Below are 13730 nucleotides of genomic sequence, written 5' to 3' on the forward strand. Positions count from 1 at the left end.
TATTGGCATGTGATAGGCCCTCAGTAAGTGTTATATATCTCTGTGTGTATATACATGTATTAATACACATGGGGGTGAGGGTATATAAATTATTTTGAGTCTTGCATTTTTAACTGAACAATGTACTATTTCAGTATTATAAAACTACTTTTTAAAAAACTTTTTACCCATGTTTATTGCATACATGTAACATGTTGAGAGACTTCTAGATGTATTCCACATTTTACTTTTATAAACAATGCTGTAGTAAACATCCAGGTAAATAAATCTCTGAATTTCTCTGAGTATTTATATAGGATACATTTCTAGAAATGGAATTGCTGATGAAGATATATGCACACTTAAAATTTGGTTGAAACTGCCAAAGTGCTCTCCCCAAAGGCCATATAAATTTACAATTCAGAACATCAACACTGGATGTGTCTGCTTCCCCACAACTTTGCCAATGCAAATAATGAGTGTATTTTAAAAATTTTATCATATTGTTAGAAACCACCCATCTGATTATTTTTTAATCACATTTTTATTAGTAGTAAGGTTAATTTTTTTAATGCATAGAATTACTATTTGTCATCTCCCATGAATTGGCTATTATTTTTTGGGCAAATTTTCATCTGGGTGTTTTTAAATTAATTTTTTTTTTACAGTGCTGGGGATTGGACCTCAGGCTTTGTGTGTGCTAAGCAAACACTATACCAAAAAACTACATCCCCAGAACTACACTGATTTTTAAAATTCTTCTATGTGAAGGATTTTAATCTCTTATCAGTCACATTTGAAATTCTTATACAGATAATTATATGAAATCTCATTCTTTCTAGATCAGAAACTTCTCTCCTATTTCAAATTCATACAATATAATTCCTCTGGCACATTCTTTTAGTAGGTTTAAAAAAATATTAAAATGTATGCCAAGGAAAGGGTCGAGGGCTGGCGGGGGGAGGAAAAGGTAAGGGGAAATACCGGGAATAATACTGATCAAATTATATTAATATATTGTGTGCATGTATGAATATGTGATAATGAATTCTTATTTATAATCATAATGCATCAATTAAAACGTATACAAAATGAGAGCTCTATGAGTGCCATGATATCCTTAAATAAATAGGAAATTACTAGAGAAGTTGAAGAAAGATCAGGGGAAAATGTATTTGGAAAAAACTAGTACAGATTCACTCATTCTTTAGTCAAATGGTTAACATAGATCTCTTGAGGGTTATCATATGACACATACAATATAGGTCATTACTGGTCAGTAGAGTTTTCTATCATGGTTCAGCATAGTGCTGTTAAAGGTAGTAGCAACTAGCCTCATGTGGCTATTAAAATATATACCTAATTAAAATTAATTATTGATCAATAAAAAAAGGCTGATGTGATCAAGGGAGAGAATTTTTATTTTTAATTATTTTTTAATATTTATTTTTTAGTTGTAGTTGGACAATATCTTTTTATTTATTTATTTTTTATTTATTTTTATGTGGTGTTGAGGATGGAACCCGGGACCGCACATGTGCTAGGCGAGCGCTCTACCACTGAGCCAAAATCCCAGCCCAGAATTTTTATTTTTTGACTTTAATTAAAGAGCTACTTGTGCCTACTGGCTACCACCTAGGATACCATGGGTAGAGATGGTGAAACAACAGAGGAATAATTGTGCACATGTGCATGAGTGTATGTGTGTGTGTCTGCACATATGTGTGCATATGAGGATGTAATTGATGTGTGTGCATGTAGGCACATACGCACATGGGTACAGCGAGAAAGATAATGCATGTGAGAATGCAAAAGGGGTAGCCAGATACTTTGTACTAAAAAAGTTTATCAAACTTTAGAATAAGTTCAATGTTGTATCTCTCTGATTTAAGGATAGGATACAGAAGACTTTTCAATGAGAGAGAGATTGAATTTTTAGGCTTTGAGATTCCTAGCTCTGAAAATGAGAATGGATGTATCTTTAGTCAATGGCCCTCCTTTTTCAAGCTTTTAGTATGTATTTTTGCCTAAATTCTGTACACCTCAGCTCTTTCCTGCATACCATGCATCTCTTTTTCATGAAGACTGAACTGATCTACAAGCCTACGGGCCTCCGTCTGTATTAACTTCTCCCTTAGGGGAAAAAGGTGAGCTTCCTTTAAAAAAATAAGCTGAGAATATTCCAAGGTGAAACATTCTGGATGTGGATTGTGAAATATCTCCAATATTTTCTATAGGGTCCCATTGTGTTTCAAGAGTTTGGAGTCAAAGCCGTTAACTCTTTTGATACAGAATGATTCAGAGATGTCCTGTGAATGCTCATTTGATGATGTTATCATACAGATGTATTTGCATGGTGGAAATCCCTGCAGATTCTAGGTAGGGAAACCTCAATTTTCATTTTCAAAAGAACATAGGCCCATTGACCTATTGTGTAACATGCAAAAAACATGTAAACCAAAGATGGTTGAAATTATAGCAAGGTTGTTCTTGTGACTCTAGGAGCAAATGAATGTACATGAAGAAAGTAGTTATCTGTGTGTGCGAGAGAGAATGGGGAAATGCCAACTTATGTCCAACAGCATGAATACGCAGGTGACTGGAGCCATGACAGGTTGTCAGGCATATGGATGCCAGATTTATTATTAAGGTAAATTGTATATGTTAAATGTAGAGCCAGCTGGGCACCTGTCAAGTGGAGACCGGAAAGCAGACGATTCAATACAGAGGAGATAACACCTTTATAGGGAATCAGTAAGCAGGGTGCCTATGGGGGGAAAATCATTTTGCAAAGTGCACCTGCATGCTTTTTTCTGTGATAAAATTGCAGGATAAAAACAAAAGGAAGTGCTGTGGAAGTGTTAGACCTTGAGGTTTACAGAATGTTTGATGTGGCATCTCATGAAACTTTAATCATGAAATTCATTCAAATTCATTGAGATAAGTGGGATGATAGGAACTGACAAGAAGCAGAAGCTGTCTCATCTCAGGGTGGTGATTTATGGAGAGGCAGAGAGCAGGATGCTTCTAGCTTACCCTTCCAGCCTCACTTAACAACTTCATTAATAACCCAGATAAACAAGCCATCAAGTTCATGAACAGCATCTGATATTAAATTGAGAGGTGTTAGGAATAAAAAAAAAAGAAATTTCAAACAGACAATGGACCCATAGAGAAAAAAACAGAAAATAGTAACCCCAAATAAATAGAATTCGGTTTCAGTACAAAAGAATTGGAATTGTTTCTGATAATGTCCAAACACATTTGAAGAAAAAAATGGAAGCTCCCCAAGTAGTAGCTAGGAATTATTTTTATGATTACTGATTCAAGATAAATTTGTTATTTAATGCTTTTAGCAACTTTAATGTGGACTGTATCACTCTCTATAGATGCTGCAAACTGAGGATCAGGAAGCAAAAGTAATTCTCCAAGAACCACACAGATAGAAAATGTTAGGGTTAGGATTTGACTCTCTGTTTGCAGGCTTGTTAGCCTACGAAAACTAAGGCTTTCTTTTCTGTGTTCTTGCTACTCAAAATGTGGTCCATGGATCTACAGCATCATCATCACCTGGGAACTTGTTAGAAATGCAGAATCTTTAGACTCTTCCTAGAAGTCTCAGATGATTCATCTGCATATGAAATTTGGAGAGGCCCTGGTCCACTCTCAATGCGTGGGAATGAAAGATCCATATAGAGATAACCCTCTGTGACTGACTTTCTTCCTGACAGATATCATCATTCTAGTTCACCCACAGACCTAGTGCCACCTGCATCTCAGTCAAGGTAACCATACTCACAGCCACAGTCACCCACATTTTAATTTTGTAAGGAAAGAGATTCCAGACCTGTCTTCATTCAGGTCCTGTGTTGACTGCTACCCTAGCACTTATCACTCAGCATTGGATTAGTTGGTTTAGGTGTTGTCAGTTTCCCACTGGTGTGACATCTTGGAGGGAAAGGGTTGGTCCGTTATCCAATATTGTTCTCTGTCAGCTAGCACAGAGCCCTGTCTGGCCTGGAGAAGATGTTCAATACAAATTTGTTGAATGACTATGAAGTGAATGGATGAATGTGTGAATTCTGGGGAATGTTTTGTTCCACCTGGGCAGCATCTCCTTGATGACTTTCCCAAGGCACTTAAAAATAAGAGGTTTGTTGAAAACATCTGGAAATCTCTTAGCTGGCACCTCCACCCCTAACCAGGTATATTTTTCCTTCTAGTTCATAGCAGATGTTCTCTTTTGGCAAAAACCAAAGAAAGGAAATATATAGTATCCTCTTAACAGTGAATATTTTTTAGAAAAAAAGTTGTAAATAAGAAAAAAATATTTTAACAGATGGGATTTTTATGTTTTCATTTCTGTTGCATGTTGCAATTTGTGGTGGAAGGTTGAGGTCACCATACATTCATTCCCTCATTCAACAAATATTTATGAAATCCTCTGACATGCTCCAAATGTTGGAGATATTCAGATGATCGATATACAACCTACCCACCCTTATGGAGCAGAGAGACTGACAAGGGAGATAAGAAATAAATTGCATTAACTAATTCAAAGGAGTTCATGAAGTTCAATAAACATTTATCGTCAAACATCGAGTTCCAGCTCCACACTGTGCTGGGAAAGATATGTAAGACAAATCTTCAGTCAGAGCAGATCCCAACCCAGGAAAACCAACACATTAACAGATCATCTCACTGTGGTAAGGACAGAGTCAGGAGTGCCAAGATGCTAAAAGATCAGACTCGGGGGACACTGAATGGAGGCGGGGAGGAGCAAAACAAAAGAAGGTGAGTCTTGTGAGAGCTTTTAGATACGATTCCTGTGTTGTCTCAAAACTAAGCAAGTTTGCCAGGTGAAGGGAGAGTGAATGTTGAAATCAAGGTTTCTTTACTTGAATGAAGGATCAGAACACCTGAGTGCCAGAATAAATGGTGCATGGGAATTCTGGAGAGGGAGAGGTCATGTGTGTCTCAGAGACAGGGACGGGGAACATGAAGGCTAAAATACTGGAACTGGGATGGGGCAAGGACTTTCTATACTATAGAAAACGTTTCAGTAGATGAACAACTGACTCCCTTTCTCCCTTTCTCATTCTTTCTCTCTTAGTTCTTCAGCATTTGAAGTTTTCAGTACATTAAAAATTGTTATAGGCAGAAGAAATCAAAAGGCTTAAAATGAAAAATGAACATGGAAGCCTTAATATTTAATCACAGGTATAAGTGTAAATGCAAATATAGAAGTTACAAATATAAAAGATAATTACAAGATTTATTTTATGCTTCTATATGCTATTTGCTTGAGTTGGTATGTCCAGCTGGTGGATAAAATATTGAAGATGACCATCATCTACATTTTTTAAGCCTGTTAGTATATTTCTGTAACTAGTTATATATATAATGTCCTTTGAACATAGGTTCAGAAGTCAAAATTTAAAAGCCACTTTGAGGGGGCTGAGATGTGGCTCAGTGGTTGAGTGCTTACCAAGCATGCATGAAGCCCTGGGTTCTATGTCAAGCCCTGCAGGGTGGAGGGGAAGCCCTTTGTGAATGCCAAGGCTGGGCCAAATGGTTTCCTGGTCTAGCTTCAGACTACAATGAATTTTCTTTTCTTTCTTTCTTTCTTTCTTTTTTTTTTTTTGAGAAGGTAACTGCTGAGAATTTTATGTTTTTTGCTGATATTGTGGTTTGGGTGGGACACTGCAGTTATAGATTACACATTTAACCTATTCCTGTTCCTAAAGTATTCTATCATATTAGAGTTCAACATGAGGAAAGAGTTTACTCCACAAAATCATCCAGTCTTATGGGCCCTGGGATGATAGCAAAGAGCTCTTCAAATGAGGAATGAAATTGGCCAAATTATGCTGTGAATATATCTAAATATATGTTGGTGAATTCCATCCTTATGTCTATCTATAGGACATCAATTTAAAGAAACAATAAATAAATAGAAGGAAGACCAGAGCAGAGGAAGGGGAACAGGGGGAGAGAAAAGGGGAGGAAAAGTGAAATTATTAGGGATTGAATTTGAGCAAATTATATTCTATGCATGTATGAATATGTCAAAATAAACCTCAATATTATGTATAACTATAATGCAGTAATAAAACATTTAAAAAAATTAAACATTTTAAAAAAATAAGACATTTAAAAAAAAAAACCCTTTCACAGCTTCAGTCTCTGAGCAAGGAAAGCTTTCTAGTACCTTCCTATGATATTGGTGGAGAGACTTTGAAAATCCCAAGGTATTTTAGAGCAGAAAAGCTCCCAAATGAGATGGTGGTAATGGGGAGCACCCCTTTATATTCTCTTCATCTTTGCTCTTCACAGAATTGATATGTGATCTTGAGGGTCCCCTTGGTTTTAATTTTTGTTGTGTTTTCAAAATGTTCTTTCTCCATGCTCTGCGGTTCTCCTCTTTGGTAACATAGAGGGTCCCAGAGGTCTTATGTGATGAACAACCGCTCGTGAACATGACCAAGGGCAGACTCCTGTCACCATCCCTTGCTGTGCCTCCCTAAATCACAGCCAAATCCTTTTTGTGAGGATTTTCAGGGAAGCCAAAGGTTATGTTCTCCACTTTCTTTTGTAAATATGTCCCAGAACATTTGACCCAAGCCTGGTTCCACTCACAGCTGGAGGTCGAGTCAAATCTGTGGTGTTTATGAAGATTTAAATCGCGTATATCCAATTTCTTTTTCCCTAATCCCCAAACTGTAAAGATGTACAATTCTTTTTATAAGAATTAAGAGTTTCTTTTAAAGGTAAAATCATCATTCACATAAGAAAGTGTAATTCTATATAAAATCTGTACTATACAATGACTTTTTTTTAAGTAAGCTCAAAGAAGTTTTCTTTTTTTTCCTATACAATGATGATTCCCCACTGTGACATTTTTCGTGTACAGTTCAAATGACATATAATAGGGACTATGTTAGTTGATTTACTTCCAGAAACTCAAAAGTAGTTGACTTGGAAATGGAATTACCAAGAATTGACAGTTGTGCCTTTATAAGAGAATAGAATGGAGATAATTTTCATGCTATTTCTATATAATTCTCAGGACAAAATCCATTTAGAAGTAACTTTAATGGCAAAACTTGAGCAGATTTCCAAAGTTGTTTCTCATTTTACCTAGGTTTCATGAATTAGACATATATAAATACTTAAATTTAACTACAACTGTCAAGCTGAATATAACATACTTTATGATAGAGAATATCTCCTTTTATTTCCATATTTGGTAGCTACTCATCCCTCAATTTCATTAATCCATAAAACGCTTCTATTCAATAATTTGAAATGGGAAAATATAATATTTTCATTTTTAGTGTAATTTTTAAAGCAAAATTGTATCCATGTGTTTATGCTTGTTTTGGCAAGGGAAGGAGAATGATTATTTTCATTCCCCAAGATTGCAGAGTAAGATGATAAACAGCAAACGCTTTTCTTATGAGCTTACTCTTCTTTGTTTGGAGGTGCACTGTGTTATTAATAGGGTATGAAGTTGACTCTAACAGGGTCAGTTTGGGGCTGAAATTTAGACTGTGTCATTAGCTACTATGTAGTCTTACACAAATCTGTGAGTTCTCTAAACCTTGTTTCTTCATCTGTAGGATAGGCATAAAAGCTAACTCACGTTTTTGTAAGGATTAGAAATATTACATATATAGTTATTATTGTAACTACCCACAAGTTAGTGCCCAACAATTACATGCCAATTAAATGCATCCATTGTATGATAGATAAATGTATAATATAAATGCTAAATGAATTTGTTTTCTATGTTAGACACAGAATTATGTATTAGAAAGCTAAAAGGAAGAGGAAATTCTAGTCCTTATTCTCAAAAAGATCATGATTTTGGCTGGTGGAATTGGTCCAAAAGAATCATGAATATCGAAAATTATAAAATAAGTCAAACCCTGTTTAGACCTCTTGACAGGAAATTGTGAACAGTATCTGAGAGCCCAAAGGTGATAGTAATTAATTCTGATTGGAGAAAGGGAGTGAGGGTAATCTGTGGGGTATCAGGAAAAACTTCACTTAAGAAAAGTAAGATTGAGAGGCATTTTGAAGAAGGAGCAGAATTTTGGTTAAGTAGAAGACGGAAGAATAACCCAGAAATAGCAGATGTCATTTAGAAATGTACGATGGCCTAGGATGCAGGAGTGTACAATTTTCCAGCAACAATGAATATAGCAGTATGACAGAGGTGGGATTGAAGAGCCAGCTACAAGAAAGCTGTGACTGATTTTCAAAGAGTTTGAACTTTGCTCTAAGAGCAATGGAGGAGCAGTGGGTATTTCTGAGTGTGGAAATTATGTCATTACATCTAACTGTGAAAGATACTCTTTGGTGGTGGTGTAAACGAAAGTGAGGTGGCTGGTTGGGGGTTACTCTATTGAAATGGGGTTGGCAAACTTTTTTGTCAAGGGCCAAAAATAATTTATTTTTGGTTTTGAAAGTCTTTTGATTTACATTGCAACTTACTCAACCCTGTATGAAAACAGTTGTAGACAATGTAAATGAAGTGCTGCTGTGTTTCAATAAAAATTTATTTACAAAAATAGATAGCTGACTGGATTTGGCCACAATATCCAATGTCCAAGGGAAGTAGGAGCTCAATAATTTTTGATAGAAGTATAATATGATATGACCTTATGGATGGTTATTTCTTCAAAACGTGCATATCTTCTGGCTAAGTGATTCCATTTCTAGTCATTTACCATAAAGATATAATGTAAAGTGTGTGTATGTGTATGTGGTTGTTCATTATAGAACAGATGAGACAGGATAAAGGCCTACACTGGGTAATGAAAGAAGAAAAGCAAAAAAAAAAAAAAAAGAAAGAAATCTGAAATACTGTGGGCATAGTAAGTTTTGGACATATGTTTAGCATTGATGAAAGCATGGAGTTTAAGGGCATTGAACAAGCATCAACACTTTTAGATGTCAGGGTAGATGTTCATACTGAATTATTATATTGTGTGCATGTGCAAATATGTAATAATGAAACCCACCATTATATACAACTGTAATACACCAAGAAAAATGGAAAGAAGGAAGAGAAATAAATACTGAAACAAGTAAAACTATTTTTAATGGAAAAAAGTCATTGCAATAAATAATTTGGTTTGGGTATACAAATAAGTAAATAAACTATATTCCAACAGGTAGTTTGATATGGGCATGCAAAATAAACATGTATTATCCCACGTACAGGCAGAAATCACAAAGGTAAAAATGGCTAGATTTAACGACATAAACAACGAAATGATAAAGAAAATTGTTACACTGAATCAGTGAAATTTCTAATAGTAGACTATTTTTTTTTTTTCGCTCAGAAAGGCAATTTCATGTGATCTAGCATATACAGGTAAAGAAGAATGTTTACAACAAATGTGAGAGAGTGGAATAATGCCTTTATGTAAAAAGAGCTCTTAAAACCCAGTGAGAAAAAGTCAAACTTTCCAGAAAAAAGAAACTGGACAAAAGGCATGAATGGGCAATTCACAAAACTTAAAATATTTGAGAAAATATTCAAACTCACAGATAAATAAACACAGCAATAACTGTGAATAACTCTTCAACTGGCAATGCAGCTATTTTTAAAAGCCTCTGTTGGAAATTCTGATAATTTCCAAAATCCAAGGGAAATAGGAAACTGTAATTTTTGGTAAGATTTATAATGACTGTGAATATTTGTTCAAAATGCACATATCTTTTGACTGAGTGATTCTATTTCTAGGCATTTACCTTAAGTGTATAGTCTAAAATGTGTGCATATGCATGAGGTTGGTTATTATAAAGTGTTCAAAAAAACCGAAGATTAGATAAGATAAATGACTTATAATTATCAAGTGAAATATCTAATTTGACAGCTATTTAGTCAAATATTATCTTGAATGCTTCTATGAGGCTATTTTGGTTTTTTTTTTTTGTTTTGTTTTTTTTTGGAGTAGATTTATACTGAAACCGATGTACTTTGAGTCGGGCAGCTCTTTTACTCCCCACTGTGGATCAGCTTCATGCAGACAGTTGAGGACCTGAATAGAACAAAGACTGACCTCCTCAGGGCCAGAAAGAATTCTGTCAGCACACATTTGGGTTTGAATTGCAGAATTAACTCTTCCTCAACCTTCAGCCTGCTGGCCCACACTACAGATTTTGGACTTAAAACCTTTGTATTTTCTCTATATGTGTGATTTGCCCTCTGTATCCCTAGTTCTGCATCTGTGAATTCAACCAAATACAGATTGAAAATATTGGAAAAAAGTAGTCTGCACTGAATATATAGACTATTTTCTCTTGTTCTTATTCCCTAAGCAATGCAGTGTAACAACTATTTACATAAAATTTACATTATATTAGCTAGTACAAGTATGCAGAGAGGATTTAAAGTATAAAGAAGGATGTACATGGGTTATATGCAAATGCTGCAGCTTCTTATAAAAGGAGATTGGGGGGGGGGTTTCTCCTGGAACTAATACCCCACGGATACTGAGGGGTAATTATATTTTTATATACATCCTATTGGTCATGTTTCTTTGAAGAATCCTGATGAATGCAGTATGAAGTTTCTATTTAATAGTTTAATAACATTGAGAGGATTTATTTAAATATGAATATGGTCGTGCACATTATCAATATATATGTTGTTAGATTCAGAGTTCCTAAAAAGAGATTTAACTCTAGCAGTGGACCCCTGCTGTTTTTGTCCACTAACTCCTTCTTTGTTTTGTTCTTCAACCTTCCACCTTTTTACATAGCTTTGAAACAGGTGTTATTTTGGATGGGATGGAGTTAAAAGTGCATTGACTTCATGCCCTCTGGTGAAACTGCCTGAAATTATTGCTTCTGTTAGCCCCTTGCTTTTTGCTTTACTGCTTCAGGAATCAGAAGAATAAGGTGCATGTTATCTTGTCATGTTTCATACACCGCTGTCTAAATTCCTTAACACCTAGATGCATGTTACCGGATTCCAAGGTTTCCAGCCACTTGAGCTGAATTGCTCTTAAATGAAAATTGTAAAAATCATAACATCTCCCTGTGCTCTGCAGAAGCTACATTTAAAAAGCCACATATACATGTGCTTCATAAAAACCAGGCTGGGACCTCTCTTCACAGACACCATCATGTAACAACATATCATAGTTGATGGCAGCTTCAATTACTGCCTCATTTGCTTTTATAAACATTACTTCATTTGATCCTCACCAATATTCTTATCCTAATTTTATGTACATCTATATGGAAACAGAAGCCCTGAGAAGTTAGATGTATAGGAATACACAGCTCGCGGTCATTGGGGAAACGGCGGTCCCCATGCTTATCTTTTTACTCTAAATCTCATGTTCTTTCTCTTATCCCTCTTCCTTCAGTTTCAGTCTTCAACAACATTTACCTATTAAATTCTATGTCCAGGTATTGTTCTAGGTCTTAGGGATGTTAGTCAACAAAACAGACTTCTTCATGGACCATTTCCATGGATCATCTTCATGGAGCTTATGGTTTTAATAAGGAAGATGATAACAAAAATAATTTCAATTATGAGAGGTGCTATTGAGGCAAAATGTAAGAGACCTCTGTTCAGCCTTGTCTCAGAATGGCATACTGTGTATAAACAAATATTCTAGATAATGGAGTCTTGCCCTTTCAAAAGCAACAATTCCATCTTGGAGGGAAATCCTTGAAAACTCATAGAAACTTCCTGCTTTATTAGGAACAAGAAAGATACATGTCCCCTTGGACCTCAGTTCATCGTAATGTACACTGTTTTGAAATGGCAGGGAGTTCTTGTATCTCTCAGGGTCTCAACAGGAAACAGATGGTACCTTCAGGTGGAGTATTAGGGGAGAGTTAGATAAAGGGAATCTCTATAAAGGTGTTGGTAAGGTTGAAGGGATAGGAGATGATGGAGTTATCAGTCCCCAGATTGCATAGCTATAGAAAAGGGGTGCCTGACAGGAACTGTAACCCTCATCTAACCTGTGCTGATAGAAGCAGGGAGGAAGTTGGGGCCCTCTGATATGCGAGCCCAAGCAGGAGTTACAGGCAAGGGGGCTCTTGAAGTGTCCATGTGGGTCCCCTTTAGGGTAGAGAATGGGATGAGAAAGATGCAGGAAGTGGCATAGCTCTTCCTGGTTTGGGGTAGCAGGCCTGCTTTTCTGGCTCTGTTTTCAAACCCAGTGATCTCAGGAATGGTCTCCTTGCTTGCATGTACATTTGCCCCTTGTACACAATCCCCTTTCCCCTCAGTGACCAAAATGATTTTTGGAAAAAGGCCATAAGGGGCTGGGGATGTGGCTCAAGCGGTAGCGCGCTCACCTGGCATGTGTGGGGCGCTGGGTTCCATCCTCAGCACCACATAAAATAAAATAAAGATGTTGTGTCCACCGAAAACTAAAAAAATAAATATTAAAAATCTCTCTCTCTCCCTCCCTCCCTCCCTCCCTCTCTCTCTCTCTCTCTCTCTCTCTCTCTCTCTCTCTCTCTTTAAAAAAGTAAGAAAAAGAAAAAGGCCATAAGACAAAAAATTGTGACCCTCACCTCCCCACTGCTTACAGCTGGTCACTTGCTTCCCAGTGGCCTTAGATTAAGATCCAGACTCTTAAATAACCTGTGAGGTCTCACTTGCACAGCCCTGTGCCCTTCCTTTTCCAGCCTCACCAGACACCCTTTCCCTTCCTCACACATGGTGCTCCTCAGCCTTCCCCTTGATATCTGTGCCACGTTTGCTCTTGCTTTAGGAACTTGTCACTTTGTCTCAGCCTGAAATCCTGATGATCTCATAGTGGGTGGTGCCTTCCTCTTCCTTCTTTTCCTTCTCCTCCTTCTTCCCCTCTTCTCTTTCTTCTTTATCCTCCTTCTCTGCTTCTTCCTCCTCTCGCTTCCTTTCTCTCACCTCTTCCATCTACCTTGCTTCCTCTCCTTCTCTTCTTATGATATTATTAAAGTAATCCACTTTTTGAGGTACAGCGTCATACAACAAAGGGCCCAGATTTTAAGTATACGGCTTGGTGAATGTTAACCCATACATATTCCCAAAACACCATCACAAAGCAAGACTGATAGCATTCCATCCCCTATGAGTCTGTCTATCTCATGCTCCTGCCAGTCAATATCTGCCTCTCCCCGGGAAGCAAAAATCATTCTGAGTGCTATCACCTAGGCCCTTTGTACCTGTTTTTGAACCTGAGGTAAGTGCAATCCTATAGTATGTACTCCTTTTTCTGGAAGATGAGCTGTTTGATATAGAGTCTATGAGATCTTTCATGTGGTTACCTATACCAGTATTTGGTTGGTTTTGCTATGTAGTATTCCATTTGTGGGCACACCAGAGTCTATTTATCTTTCCATTGCTGACAGGCATTTGATTTTCTAATTTGGATTCTTATGAATAACACTGCTACGGACAATCTGCTGGGCATATGCCAGAGTATAATTATTTCACGTTAGGGTAGGGGTATTTTTAGCTTTAGTATATGTTGCCAAATATTTTTTTTCAATAATAGTTGTATTACTTTACCTTCCCTCTAGCAGTGTGTAAGAGCTTCCACTGTTTTACATTTTTGTCAGCACTTGGTATTAACTGTTTAATTATACTCATCCTGATGGGTATGAGGAAGTACCCTTATGGTTTCAAATTTGCAATTTCCTGATGACTAACAATATTGAATCTATTTTCATATGTTTATTGGCCATTTGGATAGGCTCCTTTATAAAGTACCAATCAAGTCTCC

The sequence above is a fragment of the Spermophilus citellus genome (assembly GCF_964194105.1).
Source record: "Spermophilus citellus genome assembly, chromosome: 11".
NCBI classification, from domain to species: Eukaryota; Metazoa; Chordata; class Mammalia; order Rodentia; family Sciuridae; genus Spermophilus; species Spermophilus citellus.